The following is a 13,017-nucleotide window of genomic DNA, read 5'->3' on the forward strand; positions in this document are numbered from 1 at the left end:
ATGCTCTTGAGTGGCACGTTCCAGTGGTAACACAGTGCACTACCCCACATCAGAGGGAGAGACCTGTACACACATGGTGTCTTCAGCACACGTATGTGAGAGCTGTGTTTCTCTCTCTATGTGCCACAGCAAAAGCTGCTGTCCCTTCACCCTCACACCAGCCTCTTTGCCTTAGCTTGGGAGAGAGGAGAGGTGACCTTCCAGAAGCATTGATGGTTTTTCCATTCAAGACACTCAAGAGAGATCTCCATACTAAGACATCAACTCCTAGTCCTTCATCATCATACTTAACATTTGCAAAGCATGCCAGATGCATTACCAAGATGTAATCCTTACAACAACTCTGTAAGGTAAGTCAGTATTATTATTCCCATTATGCAGATGGGTGGGGGAGCTGAGAGAGAGAGGCTTGCCTAAGCAAATTAATGGCAGAGGTGAGATTCGAACAGAGGACTTCTGGACTTGTAGCTCAGTCTCTTCAGCCACTGAGCTGCACCAGCTCTCCTAAGGATTAGCTCCCATAAGGAAACACCCACTCACCATTAAGCCCTATTCACCAGCCATCTCCCTTAACAAAAAGCATGGCGAGCCATCTACCATAACATTGGGCCTGGAGTTTAAAAGTTACCACCAACACTTTGGCCCAGTTTACACATAACAAGACCCCTTCATGGATCACTGCCTTGTTGTGGCGAAGGGGCTTGCGTAACTCAGTGAAGCCATAAGCTATGCCGTGAAGGGCCACCCAAGACGGACAGGTCATGGCAGAGAGTTCTGACAAAATGTGGTCCACTGGAGAAGGAAATGGCAACCCACTCCAGTATTCTTGCCAAGAAAACCCCATGGAACGTATCATAAGGCTAAAAGATACGATGCCGGAAGATGAGCCCCTCAGGTCAGAAGGTGTCTGGGGAAGAGCAGAGGGTATTTCCAAGTAGCGCCAGAAAGAGTGAAGCGGCTGGGCCAAACCCGAAAGGACACTCAGCTGTGGATGTGTCTGGTGGTGAAAAGAAAATCCGATGCTGTAAAGAACAATATTGTTTAGGAACCTGGAATGTCAGATCAATGAATCAAGGTAAGCTGGAGGTGGTCAAACATGAGATGGCAAGACTGAACATCGACATCTTGGGAATCAGCGAACTAAAATGGACAGGCATGGGCGAATTTAATTCAGGTGACTATCATATCTACTATTGTGGGCAAGAATACCTTAAAAGAAATGGAGTAGCACTCATAGTCAACAAAAGGGTGGGAAAAGCAGTACTGGGGTACAATCTTAAAAATGATAGAATGATCTCAGTACGAATCCAAGGCAAACCATTCAACATCACAGTAATTCAAGTCTATGCCCCAACCACTGAGGCCGAAGAAGCTGAGGTTGATCGGTTCTATGAAGACCTACAACACCTTCTAGAACTAACACCAAAAAAAGGTGTCCTCTTCATCATAGGGGATTGGAATGCTAAAGTAGGAAGTCAAGAAATCACCGGGATAACAGGCAGGCATGGCCTTGGTGTACAAAATGAAGCAGGACAAAAGCTAATAGAGTTTTGCCAAGAGAACATGCTGATCATAGCAAACACTCTTTTCCAACAGCACAAGAGGCGACTCTACACATGGACGTCACCAGATGGTCAATATCGAAATCAGATTGATTATGTCCTTTGCAGCCAAAGATGGAGAAGCTCCATACAGTTAGTAAAAACAAGACCTGGAGCTGACTGTGGCTCAGATCATGAGCTGCTTCTTGCAAAATTTCGGCTTAAATTGAAGAACGTCGGGAAAACCACTAAACCGTTCAGGTATGACCTAAATCATATCCCTGATGAATATACAGTGGAGGTGAGGAATAGATTTCAGGGATTAGACCTGATAGACAGAGTGCCTGAGGAACTATGGACGGAGGTCCGTAACATTGTTCAGGAGGCAGCAACGAAATCCATCCCAAAGAAAAAGAAATGCAAGAAAGCCAAGTGGCTGTCTGATGAGGCTTTACAAGTAGCTCACGAAAGAAGGGAAGCGAAAAGCAAGGGAGAAAGGGGAAGATATAGCCAACTGAATGCAGAGTTCCAGAGAATAGCAAGGAGAGACAAGAAGGCCTTCTTAAATGAACAATGCAAAGAAATCGAGGAAAACAACAGAATGGGAAAGACTAGAGATCTCTTCAAGAAAATTGGAGATCTCAAGGGAACGTTTTGTGCAAAGACGGGCATGATAAAGGACAAAGAAGGCAGGGACCTAACAGAAGCAGATGAGATTAAGAAGAGGTGGCAAGAATACACAGAAGAACTATACAGGAAAGATCTGAATGTCCCTGATAGCCTTGATAGTGCGCTCACTGAACTTGAGCCGGACATCCTAGAGAGTGAAGTCAAGTGGGCCTTAGGAAGCATTAGTAACAACAAAGCTAGCGGAGATGACAGTATTCCAGCCGAGCTATTTAAAATCCTAAAAGATGATGCTGTTAAAGTGCTGCATTCAATATGCCAACAAATCTGGAACACTCAACAGTGGCCACAAGACTGGAAAAGGTCAGTTTACATTCCAATTCCAAAGAAGGGCAACGCCAAAGAGTGTTCAAACTACCGCACAATTGCGCTCATTTCACATGCCAGCAAGGTGATGCTCAAAATCCTACAAGCTAGGCTTCAGCAGTATGCGAACCGAGAACTACCGGAAGTACAAGCTGGGTTTCGAAGAGGCAGAGGAACTAGAGATCAAATCGCCAACATTCGCTGGATCATGGAGAAAGCAAGAGAATTCCAGAAAAACGTCTATTTCTGCTTCATTGACTACGCTAAAGCCTTTGATTGTGTGGATCACAACAAACTGTGGCAAATTCTTAAAGTGATGGGAGTACCAGACCACCTGACCTGTCTCCTGAGAAACCTGTACGAGGGTCAAGAAGCAACAGTAAGAACCAGACATGGAACAACCGAGTGGTTCAAAATTGGGAAAGGAGTACGACAAGGCTGCATATTGTCACCCTGCTTATTTAACTTATATGCAGAGTACATCATGAGAAATGCCGGGTTGGATGAATCACAGGTCGGAATTAAGATTGCTGGGAGAATTATCAACAACCTCCGATATGCAGACGATACCACCCTAATGGCAGAAAGCGAAGAGGATCTCAAGAGCCTCTTGATGAGGGTGAAAGAGGAGAGTGCAAAAGCTGGTTTGAAACTCAACATTAAAAAAACTAAGATCATGGCATCTGGCCCCATCACTTCCTGGCATATAGAAGGAGAAGAAATGGAAGCAGTGACAGATTTTACTTTCTTGAGCTCCAAGATCACCGCAGACGGTGACTGTAGCCATGAAATTAAAAGACGCTTGCTCCTTGGGAGGAAAGCTATGGCCAACCTAGACAGCATAGTAAGAAGCAGAGACATCACCTTGCCGACAAAGGTCCGTCTAATCAAAGCTATGGTTTTCCCAGTAGTAATGTATGGCTGTGAGAGCTGGACTATAAGGAAGGCTGAGCGCTGAAGAATTGATGCTTTCGAACTGTGGTGCTGGAGAAGACTCTTACGAGTCCCCTGGACTGCAAGGAGGTCAAATCAGTCCATCCTAAAGGAAATCAACCCTGAGTGCTCATTGGAAGGACAGATAATGAAGCTGAAGCTGAAATATTTTGGCCACCTAATGCGAAGAGAAAACTCCCTGGAAAAGACCCTGATGCTGGGAAAGACTGAAGGCAAAAGGAGAAGGGGACGGCAGAGGATGAGATGGCTAGATAGCATCACGGATGCAATGAATATGAACTTGAGCACGCTCCGGGAGAGAGCGCAGGACAGGAAGGCCTGGCGTGCTATGGTCCATGGGGTCACGAAGAGTCGGACACGACTGAACGACTGAACAACAACAACACATAACAAGAAGCCACCATGGGTCAATTTCCCCATGGGGTTTCTTGCTGTGGTTGCAGCTGCCATTTTTAATATTTGGGGTGTGGCGGAGGTATGCCATAGCTTCTTGTTATGTGAGAACCTGGTGAGGGTGAGTTGTTGGGGTGACTGAGAATCCACCCGCAACCTTAAAACAGCTCATGGGTTCTTGGTGGCTTTTCAACCATCCAAACAGCCCACCCTTCCCGGGTTCACTCATAATGACAAGCTACAGGGCACCACTGTCATGCCCCAAATATTGTGACTGAAGAAGCTGACATCCACTTCACTTGGCAGATAAAGGGGACTCTCCAGTGGATATTTTATGCATGGTTTTGGGAAGTTTATACAGAGAAGAGACACTTACTAAAATATGCGGGATCCAGGTCATAAAGGGCATTAGAAACCAAAACTAGCGGCATCAGTTATGCCCAGGACCTAATTGGCAAACTACACAATTGCTACTAGGATAGCCCTCCTCCTGTTCCTTTATAACAGGCCCAAAGACATTAAGCAGCTGGAACATTTCCCATTACTTTGTCTTCCTGCCAGAAAAAAAGGCACCTGTGTCTTGTTTTGGGCCCAGGCTTCTGTAGCCTATTCAAGTGCTAGAGCAAGGCCAGAAGAAAGTGGGCAGCCGTGATTGCAGCCAAGCCAGTTGCCCTCCACTGTAGCCATTTCAACCAACTGCAGCTTCCAAAATGTTTTCTGACAAATAGCACAAGATAGATAGAACCTCACAGCCAAAACAGCCATTACTTTAAATCTTTATCTAGCAATTGCCTTTTTTTACTCTACAGCAGGTGCAGGGCCTCCAATCTGAATCTTATAAAAAACCCTACCCCCTTGCTATGGTACTAATCTGGATTGGGCCCCCTGCACCAACTCTAGAGTAAAAATCAGGGCCAAAAGAGTCATTGGCGCCAGATACTGATTTAAAGTAGCATCTGTTTTGGTCATAGTAGCGGTAGAACTTCAAGGTGACAGAGACATGAATGATGACAGCAAGATCCCTACCAGAACCTGTATCAGATGGACTCCAACAGTGATTTTTTTCTTTTTTTAAACCCTGTGCCCCTCCAAAGTACCATGGTCCTGATCAGAATCAGGGCCATGGTGCTTACAGGAGAGTAAGAAAAACTATCATGCATAGCTCCACTGGATGTGATTAGCCAAAAGTTCAGTTTGGCCCTTTGTGAATAGTTCTTGCAGTATGTGGCTGATGCCTCCACCATCCCATTGCAATAATTATAAAAGCTAAAGCCTGCTGATGGGCTGAGTGACAGAAAAGCACAAAGGAGATGGAATTGCATTTATTTTTAATTTGTTTTTAAAATCCTGGTGTCTCAGCCTTCTAAATACAAACTGCTCCTGGAGCATATGCAGGTCACGAAGCATATGCAGTCAAAACAAGCTATTTCTCACAGGCTGGATATTCATCAGCGTTATTTTGTTAAGTGCTGGAGGCAGTGGTGAAGGGTGACTCTGCTGTCTTTATGCAGGTGTTAACTACGGTGTTCTTCCTGCTGCTGTCAGGCAAAACAAACAGGGGACAGAGAAGAGAACGGCCTCTGGTTTCACTGGCAGCCACTGGCCCGGAGAGCTACAAACAGTTGCTCTGCTTAGATAGCTCTGCTCTGGTAGGCATATGCCCTGACAGGCTTTCTCCATTATAATCCATCCATAATTCATGGACGTCACGCATAGTTACCATGAATGTCAAGCACAACCACCTTTCTGCAGCTAGAGCTATGAACAAACCATCAGCATGATCTTAACAAAGCGCATCCCAACCACATCTTTTGTTTCATGGTGACATTGTCCCATGAGTCCTCATAGCACCACCAGGGGACAGGATACAGAGTCTTGCTGCAGAGCATTCTCGTTTTTACTTCTCAGCTAGCACAGAACTTAATGTTTCTTTTTCTGCCTGCTTGCCTTTTAACATTCTGAGGAAATGCATATGTAGTGCCCTGGAGGGGAGGGGTAGGAAGCATGCTTGCAAACTTAATCCTGTAAAAGGGTATACAAAATGGCATCGGTATGATGGGAAGAACATTTGTTTGTTTGTTTGTTTGTTTATTATTTAGTACTGTTATAGCCTACCTTTCCAAGGAGCCCTCCCTGCTCCTCTCTGACTGGACTGGCAGATGAATCTGTCTTCAACACCGATGATGGGACAATGTCCTCTAGGGAACTTGAAGGCAGCAGGCTAACATAGGAGGCACAGAGCAGGCTACAGGGCACACAGGTCTCTCTTTGAACACCTTGCTCCTGCCTCCCAGCATCTGCTGCCTGAGGCAACTGCCTCACGCTGTCTAATGGTAGGGCCAGGCCTTCCTGTGAGATAGGTTGGGCTGAGAAATAGAGAGTGGCCCAGGGTCACCCTGTGAACTCCATGGCTGAGTGTAGGATTTGAACCCAGGTCCTAACCTGACACTCTGATTGCTACACTAGTGATGTCACAAGCATGAGCTAATGCAACCTTCCCCAACGTGGTGCCCTCCAGATGTTTTGGACTACAACACCCATCAGTTCCAGCCAGTGTGGCCAATGGTCAGGGACAATGGGTGCTGTAGTGCAAAATGTCTGGTGGGCACCAGGTTGGAGAAGAATGGTGGGGTACTTTTGCATAACCAGAGTCTACATGGGATGTATGATTACAAAAAGGAGCACTGAGCTGCAAGGAACAGCTGCCATGATGTGAGTGGGGGAAAGTGCTGTTGCCTGGCATCTTTCTTTGACCTCTGGCAAGAGCTGAATAGAAACAGTCCCACTCTATGGAAAGATGTTTTATCTGCCTGAGTATTGATTGCCCTTTTCTTTTCATTACAAATGATCAAATGGAAAGGCCCTACAAAAACCAATAGCACAGAACTAGAAAAAAAACAGTTTCAAAGTCCTCCTCAGCTGTGCCTTCATGGGGACCTCCAGTAATTCCCAAACTATATGCCAAACAGACCTGTGTGCCATGAGGGGACCATAAGAATGTAATTAATGAATGGCTCCTGGAGCTCAATATGCCCATTTGCAGGGTTAGCTGCCCACTGCATTTCTGAATATCTTGCTGGTCAGGCATGCTTCCTTTCAATCCTCCGTTGGTGGGAGAGGGACATTTTGCTACATTACTGAATCAGCTGTGATTAGATCTTTTAATTTCCCTGGATGCTGAGACACAGCAAAATTACCTACCCTCAGAGAAGTCATGCCCAGAACAGAGACTCATGCAGAAGCCAGTGGTGCCATCTGGGCAAGACTTTGGGGACAGAAGTTCAGGGTCCCCCTCAGCAGGGCTCTCCCACCCACAACGGGAGGGCCCTCAAATGCAGCAGGGTTGGAAGATAGCTTACCACACTTTGAAATAAGTGAAGTATTACACATTAATATCTAGAGCGGTGGAGGCTGGTGGTTCCAATATCAGTGAGGCTATGAATCTACTCTGGGTTTCAGTCAGAACCAGTCAGAACTCTAAAGGAGCTATCCAAGGTGCTAAAGCCAGTTTGGGGATTGGGTTCTGCACCTTGGATAGCTCATTTAGAGTTCTGACTGGTTCTGACTGAAACCCAGAGCAGATTTACAGCCCCACTGATATCAGAGCCACCAGCCTCCACTGAACTAGAGAGGGCTCCCCCACAGGATAATTAAGTCCAGAATCTAAAATTATCGAACTGCATCACTGGCAGAAGCAGAGGGACAGGCTTCTTGAAGGGCAAGTAGTTAGCCTTTCACACTCAAACGCAATTCTTTTAGGGTAAACGAGTGGACTGTGTACCTCCAGTTTTAATTCAGAAAAAAAGTATGCCTCACCTATCAGAAGTTTTAGAAACACTGGTAGAGAGTTTCTAAAAGTATGCAACTATTGGTCAATCTCAGTTTCCATTAGTTTACACAATTATATTGCCATGTGGTTATATTTTAGGGAAAATGAACATCCATGATTGCCTATGAGACCACATGAGTGAGAAAGGGCTGGATGTGCTGATCTTGTCTGATCTTGGAAGCTAAGCAGGGTCAGCCCCGGTTAGTACTTGGATGGGAGATTGCCTGGGAATCAGGCTTCCTGCACTGAGCAGGGGATTGGACTTGATGGTCTTGTAGGCCCCTTCCAACCGTATGATTCTAAGTACATTCTAAGTAAGTACATGAAAATCTAGCATTGCTTCGAACCTAACATATTGGCCAAAAGGTGTGTAATAATGGTAGTGAAATGTAAATCTACATCATGACTACTGATGCCTATTCCTGTTTAAAATACTTTATAGATACCATAGAAAAACATTATTAGCTATAAATAGTATACCGGGTGCCTGATTTCAAACAACATGGCATTGGGTTTCCATTTGACAGAAACACTATTGAATTTAAAATGTATCACACTTCACTGAAATGCAATTCAATTTTCAAATGTAATCTAAAACATCTCAATTATGTTAAATATCAGCAGGGCTGCAAATTCTGTCTCCTAAGAATATTTAATTATAGTTAATAACATTCCACCTTAGAAAGTATTTTCTAGGAACAAAACCACACCAGGAAATTTTAGAGGAGGATTTTATGAGAGCCAGAGAGGAAGGAGAAGTGGTATATGTAACAGAGGAATTACTTCATTGTGATACCAGATACTCACATAAATATCAGCTATGACCGTTTTCTAACATTTGTTGAGAGTTGTTTCCATGTCTGAATCCTAGAAAAAAGAAGAAAACAAATATTATACTTAGAGACTTACAGTAAATATTTGACTTTTATTACAATGTAAGACATGATATTTAGAAATGTCATAGCATCCAGTTGTATGATAATAGTACAAGAAAAACACTGAACACAGGCAAAGAGAGAGTTAAAAGGAGGACAATTTTTTCTTTTTAGTTTTTCAAGACTTTACATCCTAGTTAAACAAACAAATAAAAGAGACCCAGAAAGGAAGCATATCCTATCACTAAAGAGCCATTTTTAAAAATAAAAATATACTTTTGGAAGCAAAGAAAAGACGGAAACATGCATTTCGTACATTTTGCAAACATCAGTGGTACTGTGTGTTTTGCTATCAGAATAGAGAAATCTTATATATCCTGCACCTAATAACAATTCGAACAAACAGTCTGAAAACCACCCATGTACTCTTCCCTGTTCCTATTAACATTGGTATTCGTGGCTCCAAACATTTTCGAATGTTCTCCAAACATTTAATTATATCACAGTGTGAACCACATAGGAAGATATATCTGGGTAAGGTTGGGAGTGAGAAATAGAATCTAGAGGAACTCTTAACACAACATTCCTCAGTCTGGTGACCCCCAGATGTGCTGGATTACAACCCCCATAATTCCCAGCCAGCATGGCCACTGGCCATGTTGGCTGGGAATTATGGGACTTGTAGTCCAAACCATCTAGAGGGTTGGGTAAGGCTGTCTTAACGGCTATGACTGTTGAGGTGACAACATGCTGTTGATGTAAAGGATTAAATGAATACAAGGTGCTGGAAACTGAGACTTTTTAGACAGTTTATAGAATCCAATTCTATTATATGGGTACAAGAAAATTATGGGACCCATGACTTGGAACCTATGTTAACCAGAGCAGGGAGGAGTACATGGGTGGTTTTCAGACTGTTTGTTTGAATTGTTATTATGCTAAACTTCACTTTCACTAATGAAAGCAAGTCATACTTTGTCAATGTGTTCTACGGCTTTGCACTTTGTGAAGTTAAAGCGGGGAGGGGGGGACACTGGGCAATAGACAGCAATTCGAGTTATACAGCTCCCAAACTGCAGAACTCCGGCTTTTGCTTGCCAGGGTTAACTAAACAGGGGAGGAGGTTGCATCCGTTATGTTTCAACTACTGCAGTCTGATTTTGATTATTTATAGAGATATTGTTACTTGCTGCAGGCATTTTGAGATGGAGCTGCCTAGAATCTTAAATAAATGCTTACTCTTTCACACATGGAAACAACTTGACAAGCTTTATGATGATGTAGCATTAGATCGATTTCACACAAGACTCTGAAAAGTAGCATCTAGTCAATTAATTGGCTAGATTAATCACTTAATCCTCATTTTATTTACTAAAAATCTGACCCAATTGGACAGCAGATTTTAAAAGATATCAATAATTTTTAATACAAGAATGTAAAAAAATTGACTGGCAGGCACAATCTTAGAAGAGGTATTCATCTTTCAACAACAAAAAAAGCCAAAGATAGAGCTTAATCTCAAGACATGATTTTCAGATAACACATGTCTCTTAAAAGTGATTTTCAGGACTGGATATATGCACAAATGTTGTTATGTGGAAGATTCAGATGCACCACTTGCTGTTCAATGATGCTATGAGCTGCAGCACTTGAGGCTATGCTGCAACAACATTGCTCAGCCAACATTTCCAGTTGTGTACCTCTCTCTCAAGAGTCATTCTAATTGACGAATGGGCTAAACATCACAACCCTAACTTATAACCAGGACGGTTTGAACCAATGGGCTGCCTGAGCAGGTGGAGCTATGCTGTAAACATACAATTGTCTTCTCTCTGGAACACCAAGAAAGATCTAGAACCCCAGGTCTAGTCCCAGTTGCTCCTGACAGAAATATTGTCACCACAAGGTAACATTTCCCTATGCTTATTTCGTAATTCTTATAAATGTGCTATGTTAATTTGCAGAAGAAGAATTCTACATGGTTTTATCTCAAATTTCATCAGGTATATGAATGTGTGTGTGGAATAAGAAACGAAGATAGCATTTAGGGAAATGTAATCATGTGATGAAATTTCCCATTATATATATAGCAGTAGTGCTAATGATATTGTGCTAATGTAAACCAATACATGTGTAATATAATGGGAAAAAGTGGTGATTTGCCACTGAATTTGGGTGGCAGCACCAAATTTCAGTGGCAAATTGCTGCTTTTTACTACATGCACTCTCTCTCACACAGACACTGCATGTATGTGTGCACATAGTAAAAAGTGGCAATTTGCCGCTGAAATTTGGTGCTGCCGCCAAAATCAATGGAATTTCCAACAGGCTTGTGGTACAGCTTTGGCAAGGGATATGGCCCGTAATATTAAAACCAGTTTTGTTAGGAAATATGCACTGAAAAACATACTCTGCTATCTGGAATCAGTGCACACAATGTGCCCAGTGGACCATTAGACATGAGTTTCTCCAAATACCATGTGGCACACCACTTTTGAAACTCAAGGAAATTTAAAACTTCTTAGTGACATGGCTAGTGAGTTAAGGGGCGGGGGGGGGGGCTGCTGTTGAACAAATCAAGTCAAAAATCTCATTTTGTTCACACGAGCCCCGGGGCACTGTTAAAGCCGCTCTCTAGATTGTGGCCATGGAGTCTTACAAGACTGAAATCCTGCTTCAGGTCTCTTTCCTCTACTTGTTCCATTTTTTTCAAAGAAAGGACAAACCTCTTTTGTGTAGTCTGCCTCACAGAACTCCACTCAGGAAGTCAGAAACCTGTTACCATCATATGTAATGCTTCCTGCAGCTTGGAAAGTTTTTAGGTCCTTCTTCCTGCCTTTTATATCTGGCAGCATGACTTTAACAGAGCTGTCTTTGTTGGCTTCTTTCCTTATCTCACTCACACACAGGTATTCTGTGGCTCAGTCAATAGAACTGTGTTTTCAATTGTGCTTTTAATTCATGTAGTTTGATGGTTATTTTAATTATATTTTTGTTTTGATTTTGCTTTTATTATTGTTAGTCACCTCGAGTTCTATGTTTTGGTGGAAAGGTGGGATATAAATCAAATAAATAAGTAAAATTTCCTGTACCTAGAAGGATTGTGGAGTTCCATTCAGCTCCACTTTCCTTCGGTCACAAAGTTCTATAAATCTTTGTTTGCAGTCAATCTGATACTTAAGCGATTCAGCATACATCTGGTTCTTTGGATTTTCAAGCCTTTCCATAGATGGGGAAATGCGATCAGTAGCAGACACTACCTTGATCTCCATGCATACATCAGTACTTCTGCACAGAGGCAACCCACACACATAGAAGTTGTATCTGTGTAGGTTCTCTGCATTGTCGGGAACTTTGTTTTTTCCACGTACAAGTTGTACCTGCAATGGTGTAGTAGTGAATTTTCAAGTGCAGGCACTCATCATGACAGGCCCGCTAGCCACAATGCCAAGGACAGTCCAAAAATACAGGCAGCTGTATTGATCCACAACAACAAACCTGTTCTAGCAGCTTTTATCTCCATCAGGAGCAGGACTTTTGTAAAGCAGATGAGTCTTAATTGCCCAGTCAAGACCAGGCCATCCCAAAAACTTTGCATTATAATATATTGTTGCTGGAAAAATTAACTCCTCCCCCCACCTATTGTGAGAATTGCAGCTAATTTCAGAGGGAACAGGGAATTCTGGGGTGAGGTGGAAGTGGCTTAGGGTGGCCATGTATCCTCTTTTACAGAAGACAGTCCACTATTTGAAGGTGTCTTCTGTTCGAAATTCTGGTTTAAAGTTTAAGCAGCTATAAGAACTGCTGCTCATCAACTTCGGCTGATCCGCCAGCTACGGCCTTTCCTGGACAGGGATAACCTAGCCATAGTAGTACATGCGCTGGTAACTTCCCGATTAGACTACTGCAATGCACTTTATGTGGGGCTGCCCTTGAAGACAATGCGGAAGTTGCAGCTAGTGCAAAATGCAGCAGCTAGACTGCTGACCGGAACACTCCATAAAAACCATATAATACCGGTTTTAAAGGAATTGCACTGGCTGCTAATACGCTTCCAGTCGGAATTCAAGGTTTGGGTGATGACATTTAAAGCCCTAAGCAGCTTGGGGCCTCGATATTTGAGGGAGCACCTCTCCCTATACATGCCTGCCCGGGGACTGAGATGTGTTGGATGGGCCCTCCTCTGTGTCCCACCAGTATGAGACATACACTATGGTGGGACGTGGGAGAGAGCCTTCTTTGCTGTGGCACCCTGCATGCCCTGGTTCTGCTACACCACTGCGAACATGTGCAGGCTCTCTGCAGAACTGATTATGAATGTGTGGAAGCCAGGGACAGGACCTACCACTGCAATCCCAGTCCACCCCACCTCCTTTCAATTTTCCCTGTTTGGTCGCATGAAGAGGGCTTCTACTTTAACAGCATCAATGGG

Source organism: Heloderma suspectum, chromosome 7 (genome assembly GCF_057233095.1).
Source record: "Heloderma suspectum isolate Gila_16-S chromosome 7, 16-S_ref, whole genome shotgun sequence".
Classification (NCBI taxonomy): domain Eukaryota; kingdom Metazoa; phylum Chordata; class Lepidosauria; order Squamata; family Helodermatidae; genus Heloderma; species Heloderma suspectum.